The 13,162-nt window shown below is 32.9% G+C and overlaps 1 protein-coding gene across 6 annotated transcripts in view; it reads right to left on the bottom strand.

Annotated features, from left to right (window-relative positions):
* The window catches only part of PCDH9 (protocadherin 9), an 864,876-nt gene that overhangs the window by 147,644 nt on the left and 704,070 nt on the right, over positions 1–13,162 (bottom strand). The gene's annotated exons all lie outside the window — the stretch shown is intronic.

Raw genomic sequence — 13,162 nt, 5'->3', positions numbered from 1 at the left:
TAGAATATGTTGTGTAAAATTTTACTGATGTTCTTCCCTCTCCAATTGTACTCTACCACATATATTCGTGCTGTACACCAAACAACAAAATGAGAGAGAGAGAGAGAAAGAAAGAAAGAGAGAGAGAGAGAGAGCAGGAATAGAAACAGGGTCTGCCAAGCATGACTTCACAGCTTCATAGTGCATTTAAAACACAGATTCTGATTCAATAAGTCTGGGATGTGGCCTGGGATTCTGAATTTTCATTATGTTCCCAGGTAAATATGATGCTTTGTAGTCTACTGGGTTCATGGACTTCACTTCGAATAGCAAAAAAGTAAATACGTAAAATAAAAAGTTTGTTGGATTCATTGAGTTCACTCATTTATATCCGCATAGGCTCCATGGAAATGCCATGCTCAGACACAGAAATACCATATACACAGCATGAGAGAGTATCTTCTCCCTCCCCAAATCATTATGCTTTCCTCAAAGGTACAATTAGTCATTATTAGTAAGAGATGTTTTATTAGGCATTGGCTTGAGCAAGCCATGAATATACATATAATTCTGTATCATTTACTAATATGAGAGTAGATATCTAGGGAAAAAAGCGGCAAAACAATTCATCAGTGTTAATAATTTAACTGAGCTAGAGTATGCCTGTTTTATACTATATACACCAAGGTGATCAAAGACATTCTTTCTGCTCAAATATTTATTTTGTAAATATAAAATAAAAATATTGGAATCTCCTTTTATTATGTGTATTTGCACAGATTGGTGAGCAGTGTCAAGTGGTTAACCCAGTATACCATGCAAATCAGCCCATTAAGACAAATGCAGTCCCTGTCTTATGAAGGAAAGTGAATGATTAAAAAAAATGCTCCCACAGCAGGTTCACGGTGTGATCAATGGCACTCACCTTCCTTTCTCAGTGTAACCGGAATGTCTATCAAAACCAGAAAACGGAAGGCTTCAGAAGCATTATGTAGCTAAAAAAGGAGACTATTTTACCCATTAGTAATAAATGTACCTGCTGAGCAGAACACAGCTATACCTGAAAAGGTTCCACAATTCTCTTTTGCTTAGCTCTCCCTGCTATGAGAGAACCAGTGTGCTAAAGAGCATTTTGTAAAAGCAAAAGAGTTTATATAATTGACTTTACTGGAATTAGAGACAGAGTACAGTGTGCTCAACCTGAAGCAGCCCAACTCTATGATGTAGGAAAATTGCACAATTTAATAGCCAGATATAGGGACTGTGAAGTAATAGAAGTAATCAAAGGCTTGGACATGCTTAAAGGAACAAATCTGTTACTTTTCCATTTACTCCAGAGAGGGGACTGCAAGTGGACTATTTGCAGGAAAGTGCTTGGGCACAGCTTCCTAAATTTGAGTAGTACTTTTAGGAAGGAAAGGGACAATTTAGAAATGGACAAATGTAAGTATCTTAATGTCAGGGTGTCTTTTAGAATTTAATTCTAGTGTTCAAAGATTCCAACTTCTATTTCATGTGAAACAGTTAAAAAGGATATCTCTAATATACTGCAGCTAATTTTTCATCCTCTTCTCCTTGACCACAAGAAACTTTACCTTCATTCAGGCTACCATACTGCTACATGGAACACAAATTTTCTGTAGAAAGGAAACAACTAAGCCATATTTAGGGTGAAAGCGTATTAGCCTTTTTTGAACATCTGGTAGAAAGTGAAGTTTCAGCAGTAGTAATTTATACATCTGTACCATCTTGGGGGAAATGTGACTTGGGAGATTTAATAGCAAGAAGTGACACTGATTTACACTGCGGCATCCACAGAACAACAGCCTGTGAAAATCAAAATCATTAGGATCATAACCTCGGGGATCTTATTAAAACCTCGAAATTACTAGAATTTAAGTGATGAAAAACACTTTACAGGGGACCAAAATATTTCCAATAAATTCAGAAATTTAAATGTAAAAGTTTCAGGATAGTAAAATGCATTAGAAATCATTTCAATTCTGTCATAAGCTGAATCTAAGAGCATTTATAATGATTCAAACTAAATAGCTGAGCTTTGGATTATAACTAAATTGCCAGTTAAACACATATAAAATTAATTTCAGTAAAATGTAAGTATATGTGACAGCTCAATTAGTGTGATTTATATACTTCAAAATAATTATACTATTAAGGTAGACAGTATATGGTCTAGTTGTATTCACATCAAAAAAATATTCTCATGCTTTGGTTAGCTTAAACTAATCAAAGCAATTTTATTTTATTTATTTTTATTTATTTTATTTCAGAATATTATAAGGGTACAACCTTTTCCTTAAGTTTTTCTTTTGTGCAATTTGAGTCAAAGATGTAAGTGTGCCCATCACCTAGGTAGTGTGCATTATACCCATTAAGTGTAAATTTACTTGTCCCCTCCTCCTCCCTCTGACCTACTTGTCTTCCATTGAGTTTTACTACCATATATGCACATGGGTGTTGACTGATTAACTAGTTCCAATTTAATAATGAGTACATGTAGTGTTTGTTTTTTCATTCTTATGATACTTCTGCTTAAAATAATGGTCTCTAGTTCCATCCAGGTTGTTACAAAAGATATTAGTTCACCATTTTATTTTATGGCTGCACAGTACTCTATAGTATACATATACTACATTTTATTAATGCATTCATGTATTGATGGGCATTTAGGTGGATTCCACCTCTATGCAACTGTGAATTGTGCTGCTTTAAATATTTGAGTGCAAGTGTCTTTTTTATAGAATACCTTTTTTCCCCTTTGGGTAAATACCCAATAATGAGATTGTGAAATTATTATTATTAAAAGTATTGAGTTTTCTTTTATTATCTACATAATCCCACATAAATTATGTCTATGCATGTTTTAATAAAATAGACACATAAATTTATATATGTAATATCTTCTGTATTGTCCAATAAAATATTTTATTAAAATATAGTAATATGGTAAATAATCTCTCACTTAAGCTAAAGGAAATAATAGTATAGACTCTTAAGTAATGTACTTAAATTTTAGTAAGCAAAGAAAGTTGCCTTAAGTTCAGCATTAATGTTTTCAATGTGTTCTTCAAGAAGCTCAAAGTTCACCAAAAGAAATAAAGAATTCTCACTGTAAAAAATATGGAATCTTGGTACCAGAATTACTTTTTTTTTTTTACAAATATTTGCAGATTCTTATTTTTTTCTCACAAAAATGCAACTATATCTCATGACACAATTTTTGAATCAGTTCAATTTTATAAAATTCATTTCTCTCTCTCTCTTTCTCTTTGTCTATCTTTTTCTCCTCTTTTTCCCTCCCTTCTTCCCCCCCTCTACCTCCTTCTCTACCATGGACAAGTGAGAATGAGAAAATACTCAAATTAGAAATATTTATCTTGTTCTGTCCACTGGTGTATTACTACTTGTAATTCAATAAATCCATTTCTGAGTTCTAATCTCCTTCACACCTTCCACTTCTCCCATCTCAGCAATAACCCTATTTTTTGTCATGAATCTCTTACCTCTGTATAAGGTATCAGCATTCCCTCAAGCCCATAAATAAGGAGATTATTTTAAGTCTTCAATTCCTTCATCTTCCTAAATTCTGTTGAAACTATATGTCCTGCAGTGTCTAACTAAGCCTGCTAGGGATGTCTCAGCACTTGTGCTATCTTTCCTCACACCCCTTGCTTTCAGGACCCCATGCTAAGACAGGCAGTGCTGCTTCTGAAAAGTCTCACTCCCACTGAGTGGGTTTATTCTTTATGCTACTTTAGGGATAATTATTCCAAAAAGATATCTGGTCACATTATTTTTTCCTTTAATGACAACCTATTACCTAAAATGTGGTTATTAAACTTTAGTGTTTGAGAAGATAATGTTTTAATATACCTGGAATGGTAGGAAGCTATGTTTTAACGTGTATGTCAAGTGATTTGATTCCAGGTGATTGGGAAACACATTTTAGAAAAACTGTTTTAGACCCAGAAGTACAACATATGGATAAGAATGCTTGCAATTTTCACCATTTTGTTTCAATTTTAATGTCATGGAGTTGACTTAAAGAAGCACCACATTCCACAAAGGATCTCACTCACTCACACACTTGTTTGTTACTTAATTTGTTTTAGGCATTACAGAGGCCTGGTGGCAAAAAAGTTTAGCACATTAACTGCCACACTAGAAAAAAATATTTCCCCTGGGGGCCACAGTGTTTCATTACCAAAACAGAATAAAAACTTCAATAACAAAATGATCCTTGCTAAATTAATGACAAACTTTATTGACTTCTATGCATTTAGTGCACATTTTTAGAATTAATTTTCAATATTAATTGTAAAAATAACAATAACAAGAAGTAAGATTTTCACAAACCAATTGCAGGGTTTTGCCCAAGTTTTGCTTCATGAGTCTCTGGATTCAAAACTAGCATGAGTTAAATATAGCTCACATGGCAATTAATGTATTAATAAAAAATACTCCCTAACCTTCAAGAATTTATTCTTTTTCTCTTTAAATTTCAGCATATTATGGGGGTTCAAATGTTTAGGTTACGTGTGTTGCCTTTCCTCCCTTCCTCCCCGCCCAGAGTCAGAGCTTCAAGTGTGTTCATCCCCCAGATGGTGCACTTTGCACTCATTACAGAATTTCTAATACAATGAACAGAAAGAGATATTTGCTTGTTCATTCATTTTTAAGTAATTAGTATAAAATATGACGCAATAAAGGAACCCCCAAAAAGTTAATACCTAGGGAATACAGCAAAATACTTCACAAAGGAGGTAATGCTTTTGTATGCTTGTATATATTTTAATATGTACATATGGAAAAAGCAAGTTTAACAACATAAAAAAGACTAAATTTAACAGGATAAAAAGTTGGTATCTCCTCAACCCAATCCTCAGTCTTGCTGATTCTCTTTCATAAATGCAACCACTGCTCCTGCTTTTGTGTGGATTCTTGCAGAAACACTTCATGCATAGTCAAATACCCAAATCTACTGAGTAGGAGTTGTCTATCTTCTTCTCTCCTCTAAAACTTTTCCAATTTCATTCTTGGATGATGACTTTGTCTACTTCTCTGAGGAAGCACTAGCACCCACACCTACCAGCCAATTCCTATCTGTGTGCATATCCTCAGTCTTTCCTCCTATTCTCTGATTCAATTGTCCATTCCTTGTTTAGGACACGCTCTAGATACGATCCCCTGTTATTAACATCAGAGCATGTCCCAGCAATTATCCTGCTTTCCAGTGCTAGCTATGTCTTCTTTTGAATGACTCAAAACAATCAAAAAAGAAAAACACCACAAACAAAAAGAAATCAAAAATATATCTTGACCTCTGATCCCACTATAGTTCTTCCATTTTCCTGCTCTTATGTATAGCAAAAAAAAAAAAAAAAATCTCAAAAGTTTATTATACTTGTTTCTCCAATTTTTTGTTTCTCATTTCTTGTGAAGCCATTCCAATAAGGTTCCCTGATTACTTCTCTTCACTGAAATCTCTCTGATACATGTCAATAATGACTTTCTCTTACTAAATCTTATAGTATATCTAGAGGCCTAATTGCACTTTCCCATCTGCCTCTGAAATCTAAGTTTGTATTGCTGCCTTGTCCTCTTTCTGATTTGTTTATTCAAGTCCCTTTTCCATACTCCAGGTGGATGCTAGCACCGCTTATATTATTGTGGATTGAGCTTAAGCCCATTATCCAAAGTGAGGTGACACAAGATCAGAAAAATGGGCTCCACATATACTCGCCATCACATTGGTACTGACTGATTATCAATATGGTGCTCAAAGGGTGGTGGTGTTCACCAGAATTTTGGGGGGGTGGGGGAATAGACCCACATCTGAGGGATGTGGCAAACAGCGTGGAGGGGTAGGACATACCTCTAACCTTTGCTGGATGTCTAACAGGTTTCTTAAATTCGACATGTTGAAAAGTGTCCTATTACTGTCTTCCCTAAGTACTAACATGTCCACCTTGTATTCTTTATCATCCCAGGAAATGGCTCCACCAAACTATTTCAGAAGCAACAGCAAAAAACCTTCAATATGTGGCTTGTTTTTCTCATACATTACCTACAATCTGTCAACAAATCATCTACCTTGAAAAATCAACAGAGAAACAATCCACTTCTCACTGTCTCTACTGTCACCAGCCTGGTCAAATATTCCATCATCTCAGACCCTTCTATTAGATCCATTTTTAAAAATAAGGCAGAAAACCCATTTTTCTGGCTCACCTAGCAATGAAACTGTTAGTATTGCCTTATTTTTATTAACCCACTCTCATATTCTAATTTCTTGAAAAGAACATTCATCATGCCTTATACTTCATGAGGATGTATTGTCTACTTGCAGTCCAGTGATGATGGTAATGCCAACTATTAAATGTCTCCCAAACAGAAAGCACATTACCAATAACATATATTTTTGACTACTGTCCTAGTTTATTCATGGATAAAACACAGATGATAATATATAATATAATCCTCTGCTCAATAGCATGCATGCCTCAAATTTTAACAATTAGGATACACACATGGTATCCATCTCTACAGAGATTACATTGAAAATGAATTGAACAGTGTTGTGAGTACATCCCTTCTACAGAGAAACTTTCTAAGCATTCTTCTATGTTCTACCGTAAATACCTGAAGTTACAATCATGTCCACTGAGATCTGGTCAATCTGCAACCAAGGAAATAGAGGTAAGGAAAAAATTGGCCAAAATATATGCAAAAGTACTATTGTGGAAACATAGTGTGAGTAGGATGTTTTCCAAAGGAGTCATTTATGCTTTTATTTTGCACGATTGCGTTTTTTGTATTTGTTGTATGTGTGTGTATAGGACCTAAAAAGAATTTGCGTCAAAAATATTTCTGTTTTCAGGCTAATGTCTTTCTCATATCCATTATCATTCTGAGACTACATTGTCTCCATTTTATTTAAATCTAGCTATAATTCCTTTTTGTATTTCTTCAAATATGCTTATAAATTAAATAATTGATACATAGTAAGAGTTTACAGTTTAATTTGTTACATAGACTATAGCAACATACCTGTTTGCACGCAAAAAAAATTTACCTATCACAAAACCACATTATGTTGTCTTATCAGACATCTTAACTATATATATTATATCAATACTAATTTATAGAAGGCAATAATTGCTAAAAGGAAGGAAGGAAGGAAGGAAGGAAGGAAGGAAGGAAGGAAGGAAGGAAGGAAGGAAGGAAGGAAGGAAGGAAGGAAGGAAGGAAGGAAGGAAGGAAGGAAAGAATAAAGGAAATAATTGCTTAAATTGTAACCGAATACATCAAACTAGATTTCTCTTATCTCACATACTATGTTACCACGTACATACTGATGTTATTTCTTCAATGACAGTGAGCATTTTTATTATATTATATTTTTTAAATTATAAAATATTCCTTCAAGATGTAATTATAGTGCACTGAAAATATGGAGATAGTGGTATCTCAGATCACCTCTTATTTGTACACAGAGCTATGCATTCCTGCTTTCTGCAGGGCTCCCATTCCTTCATGATTTGCTTTCTGTCTCTCCCCGCTCCTTTAGTTTCAGCCTTTCTCTCTTTTATCCTTCTATCATGGACATTTTATCTGCTGTGTCTGTAACTGATAAAGAAAGCCATGGCATTTCACGGACAGGGCCACTTTAATCGCCTTTCAAAGCTAATGGCAGAGTGATGATACTGTGAATTACACTGCCTGCCTGTCTTTCTAGACTTTATCCACTTTCTACAGTGATCTCTGATGAATTCCTGAGCTGCAGTGCCAGCTCTAGCTTTCTCTCTTTTTCCTCTGTTTTTTGTTCTTAATAAGTGATTAAGAAAGTACTGATTGATGCCACTTCTGTATTAGTATAATTGCTTCCATAATTAAAACATGTGGTATGACCCTCCCTTGCTAGTTTGAATTGTGACTGTGACATCTGTGAGTATATATATACATATATACTCACATACACATAGATAAGAGAGAAAATAACAAGAACATACAATTCAAGGCACAGTGTGACTTAACAGCACTTTTATACTCAGAATTATATATATCTTTCTGTTGAATTGCAGCATGTATGCATATTTAATACATAGCTTATCATATTTATCCAGTGCCTATTTCCTAAAATGTAGGCAATTTTATAAGATGCATTAACTCAATTTCCTAAGTATGTTAGCAGCAGTCACTAAAATGCTCTGGGAATCTGAAAGGGATAATGCACCTTTGAAAAGTGATTTATTCCAAAAGAGTATTGGTAACTTACAAGCATCTAGGTCAGTTTAACTGTGAAGAAAAGTTCACTCAAACAGGGCCTCACTCAATGTCATAACAAACACGTCTCTGTTCTCTATGATGAGGTACAAAAATATCGAAAAATGTGAGATGTTATAAATAACTAATGAAAAAGCCAAGGGAGGATATAAGTTGCATTGTACAGACACAAGCCTTAAAATCCACAAAGACTTGAAGACTCATATAGGAATTAGCATTAAGGACTGTGTAAACACATGACTGGGATCATATCCTACCTATTCTACTTCTTGCTGAGCACACTTGGACAACTGTCATCTCTCTGAGTTTAAACTTTCACATCTATAAAATGAAAACATATTAATATCTGATCTATAGGTGATTTGAAATGATTTTTCAATAAATGTACTGAAGTATAAAGCACACTAGATGATAATAATAAGTATTCAATATAAGGCAGCCTTCATTATTTTTGTTTAACTGTTAATATCTGATATGAAGAAAGTACAGTACTTCTACCGAGCACCAAGGGGGAATGATTCCTTATCTTGTAAAACAGATCACTGGCGAATCCTTGCCTAGAGCTTTAAAAAAAATGCTACTTGCACTAAAATCAATCTGTGTTTTCTACTTCATATTTTTAGCTACATTTTAAAAGGACTGATTAGTTTGTACATGCCTTTTTTTCAGAGAAGAGGCAGGCAGTAAGAAAAGGTGATTGTGAAATTGTTACCTTGACAACGAAAAGAAATAAGCAAAAAGTCATTGCTAATAGTTACTCAGCTCCTACAAGTTTAACTAAAAACAGTCAATTTTATTTAATTGATCTTATAGTGCTGTTGCTTTTGTTGTTGTTCTTTAAAAAAAAGATTACTGCTATAGTGATTTACTAGAGGAATCTGTAAAAATAAAATTTGGGCATAATTTTAATTCCATTTTAATGAATTTCAATTTCATCAGCTTATGAATGTATGATTTTTTAATATGACTGAAATTTGACTTTTTTACTTTAACATTATAGTACCTAACACATATATCATATTCTATTTGCCAGACACTATGTAAAACAGTTTACTTACTATTGATGCATTTAATCCTCTCAGCAACCTTATGAAGAAAGTCTTATTATTATCCTTTTTCACATTTGAGAAAATTGAGGCAAGTTGGGTTAAGTAGCTTGCCTGAAGTTATGTAGCAACTAAGTGACAGAGTTAGAATTTGAATCCTGGTAGGCTAGCTTGATAGTATAACCTCAAAATCATCCTGCTATTATCAGAAAAGTAGAGTAACAGAAGGGAACGTGTGTTGAGTTAGGATCTGGGTTATATGGTGGTTCCCCACAATTATATTTCTTCATGTAACATTTTTACTCATTTAAAATAGAAATGTAGCTCACCTTTTTCAGAAAGAAAAACACATCTATATTATAAAAATTTTGTTTTATGGATTGGCCCACTTGAAGTTATTGACTATGGACACTGGTGGCTATATTTTAATACTGAAAATTATTCCAGATATCCCATCTTTAAAAATCTTTTTTCTCTCAGTTAAGGAGTTTCTCAATGAATTAAAGCATCCAAGCTTATGTTCTGATTTGTTTTGAAGAATCTTCTCGAACTTAGAAAACACTGCAAAGAGTAAAGAATATGAGGCCAAGAATGTATATACTCTATATTTTAAAATAATTATCCTGTGTTATTAATTCAATGGAGTACTAAATCATTTCCTAAAGAATTAAAGATCATTATATTTGCTGCTTTATTAATTATGGTTCTAGTTATTCCATTCAAACACTAATATTCGTGATTAGTAGGCTACAAAATCTTTTTAGTATATTATTTACATTTCAGACTTTTTGTTTGATTGATTTGCAATGGGTACTCCAGGAACTTCAATTGACAATTGTAGTTCATATATAATTTAAGATATTAAACTTTGGCAATTTATTTAAATGATTTTTGGACTTCACAGATATGCTAAGTTTTATAGAAGAAATAAAATATTTTATCATTACTATCTATATGACAATTTTTGATGGTAATCTTGGTTGAGATTTTAATAAAAAGCCAAAGCAGGCACACAGAAAAAATTGGAAAAAAAGTTAGTAGGTAATGAGTATTGAAGTATTAACATTTGCCAGTCTTACTTTTAATAATGTGTCTAATATGATTATAAATTAATAATAAAAGTCTATATTATTTTTTATTTCCATTGGCATATGTATATATACTCAATTTAGTAACATAAGGTATAATTACTACAATGAAGGCCACTAATAGATGCATACTGAAACTAAACTTATATATCTCTATTTAAATTCTATCATAACTCCTAAATAATGCATTTATCAGGAGTCATATTACAATATAACTAGTAATTTTCTGCATACAATGTGATAAATAACAAAAATGAGCCTTTCAGAATCATTTTGTATGTGTCATTAGCAATTCACTTCACATTCTTACCTATACAAAGTATCTTAAACCACTTAACAGCTTTCTGAAGAGAGCCTATCTCAAGTTATTAATATCTTTATTTAAATGCAGATCTTGCCTTTTCCTTGGGGACTAGTAAAGCTTCCTTCATAATGCTACAAAGAGAAAAGCAAATTTTGAATCTCCTAATATCCACAAAAGAAACAGATCTGACTCTGTATCTCCTATGGATATGCAGGTCTCTATATGTCTGGGTAAATTTGCCATTATCAAACATTGCTGATAACAGCTATTTTAATAAAATATTTAAAAATCCTTAATTCTTTAATCTTGCTATCACATACTAATCATAAACCTTTAACGTCTATCAAAATACTTCAAATATTAAAATACTTTTTGTATTCATTTAGCTTTATTTAGTGGCATTTAAGGAAATTGAATGTAATAACAAATGCATTAAATATGTTAATATAAACTTAAGCATAGATAACATATGAATATTTTTATCATAATGACTATATTTAATCAACCCATAAATTTACATTAATTTCTCATTTTGACTTATCTATCTGCATAGACAAACCAGTGTGACTCAGGAAACACAGATCCATGGCATATAGAGCATAAATACTGTCCCCAAAGAATAAGATGGTTCTTATTTCTCTGGGTTCATATGGATGCTATCTGTTTAGAAGACATAATTTAAATGGATAAAAGAAAAAAAACACAAAAAACCTGATAGATTCACTTCTTTCATCTATGTACTGATCTGTAGAATAGACAGAACTATAACTAATAGTATGAAGTACAGTAGGTGTCCAATAGATATTTGCTGAACTAACATTTTAAAGTTATGTGTAGTCGATATTGCAAAAAGCCTTTACTATTCATTCAAAGCAATATTAAATTAAAAGATCATAAAAAATGACATAAAATACATACATTATAATATAAACATATTAATGGTTAATGAGTAAAATTTTGTTTCAATAGTTTGTTATAATTGTAAAACATAAAACATAATCTTACTGTTTAATATGCATAAACTTTAATGAAATTATTTAAACGGCTGCAGTTGAAAGGCAAATGAAGTTGATATGTCATGGCTCGTATCACTGTGTATCACTGGGCCATTGTGTGTTTCTTAGACTGGAAGTAGTCACAATCTGCCCTATATCTTTTTTATCCAAATATTAAATTTCAGAGTTTTTAAATTTGGGTTCCTCAAATTAACTGTTCTTAGTACTGATGAATTCTGAGGTGGAGCAGAAGACGTTACTTAGAGTCTCCTGGAATACGTTTCATTATCATCCTAAGAATAATTAAGGCTGGGATTAGAGACTTTTTTTTCCCCTATGGTTAAAGGTCATTTCGGGACACTGTGTCACAACAGATAGGTACAAAATCGAATTAGGCAATGTGTGAAGACATACAGACTGGTAGAAGAGATGAGTTCTATAAAAAGGCTAAGGAAAAGAAATCACTAAATATAATGAGATGGGTTTTTTTATTATACAAGTGCTATATGGTTACAGCACAGAGAAAAGCATTTGTTGTTGGTTGTAGAGACTATCTAGATACAAGATTAGCAAATATCTGCCAGTTATGCTAAAAGAGACCATATGTACAAAGCACACTTGCTGGCACATAGTAGATGCACAAAATATGTTAATTACCTTCTTACACCCCTGCTGTTACTGTGACTTGAAAATAGCTTTGCACAAAGTATATGTTTCCTTATAAGGATTTTTATCATGATATTTTACTACATACTATTCAATTCATAAACAATAACTTAAAACTCCTATGTTCTCATTTGTAAGGTGCTATTTATATTCTTATATATAAGAATTCATCCATTCGGAGACCAACCATTTGGAATTAGCATACTGTTTTGTTCAACATTCCAATTTTTCATTCATGAATATATTCCTTTTCTCGTTTGTCTTCCCCTCTCTCCCTTACACTATATTTTATCATCTTTATTTTTCCTATGTCCACATGAAGTAGATAAAAGAAAATGTAACAAACTTGTATGTAACATGAATTCTATTTAGTAATACGACCTCAAAATGGACTCCTGTAAGGAGAGAGTAATACTCAAATCATCAGTGAGGCCATACAGCCTTATATCCAGAAAGGGAAGTTTAAGACCTTCTGTTCACTAACAAGTCGCAAGCATTTGTTAGACTTCAGTATTATCACAAAGCATTAGCAACCAGTTTGCCTTATACTATCCATTTTCAATCTATCTCTGAATCCTGCCTCTGATTTCAACTCCAACTGAACCCCTATCTCTTTCCTTGCCCTTTATCTTGTATTGTTCTTCAAGTTAACTCTGTTTTTCCACCATTTTAGGCTTAATGTGCTTCTTTCCCCTTTCAGCCTTCAACTCTCTCCACTCTGCTCCTTTTTTGCTGTGACTGGGTTCTCTTTACTTAAAGGGTTCTCTTTACTTAAAG

Source organism: Microcebus murinus, chromosome 13 (assembly GCF_040939455.1).
Source record: "Microcebus murinus isolate Inina chromosome 13, M.murinus_Inina_mat1.0, whole genome shotgun sequence".
Taxonomy (NCBI): domain Eukaryota; kingdom Metazoa; phylum Chordata; class Mammalia; order Primates; family Cheirogaleidae; genus Microcebus; species Microcebus murinus.
Note: the sequence above shows the minus strand (reverse complement) of the source record. Positions and strands in the feature narration are given on the sequence as shown.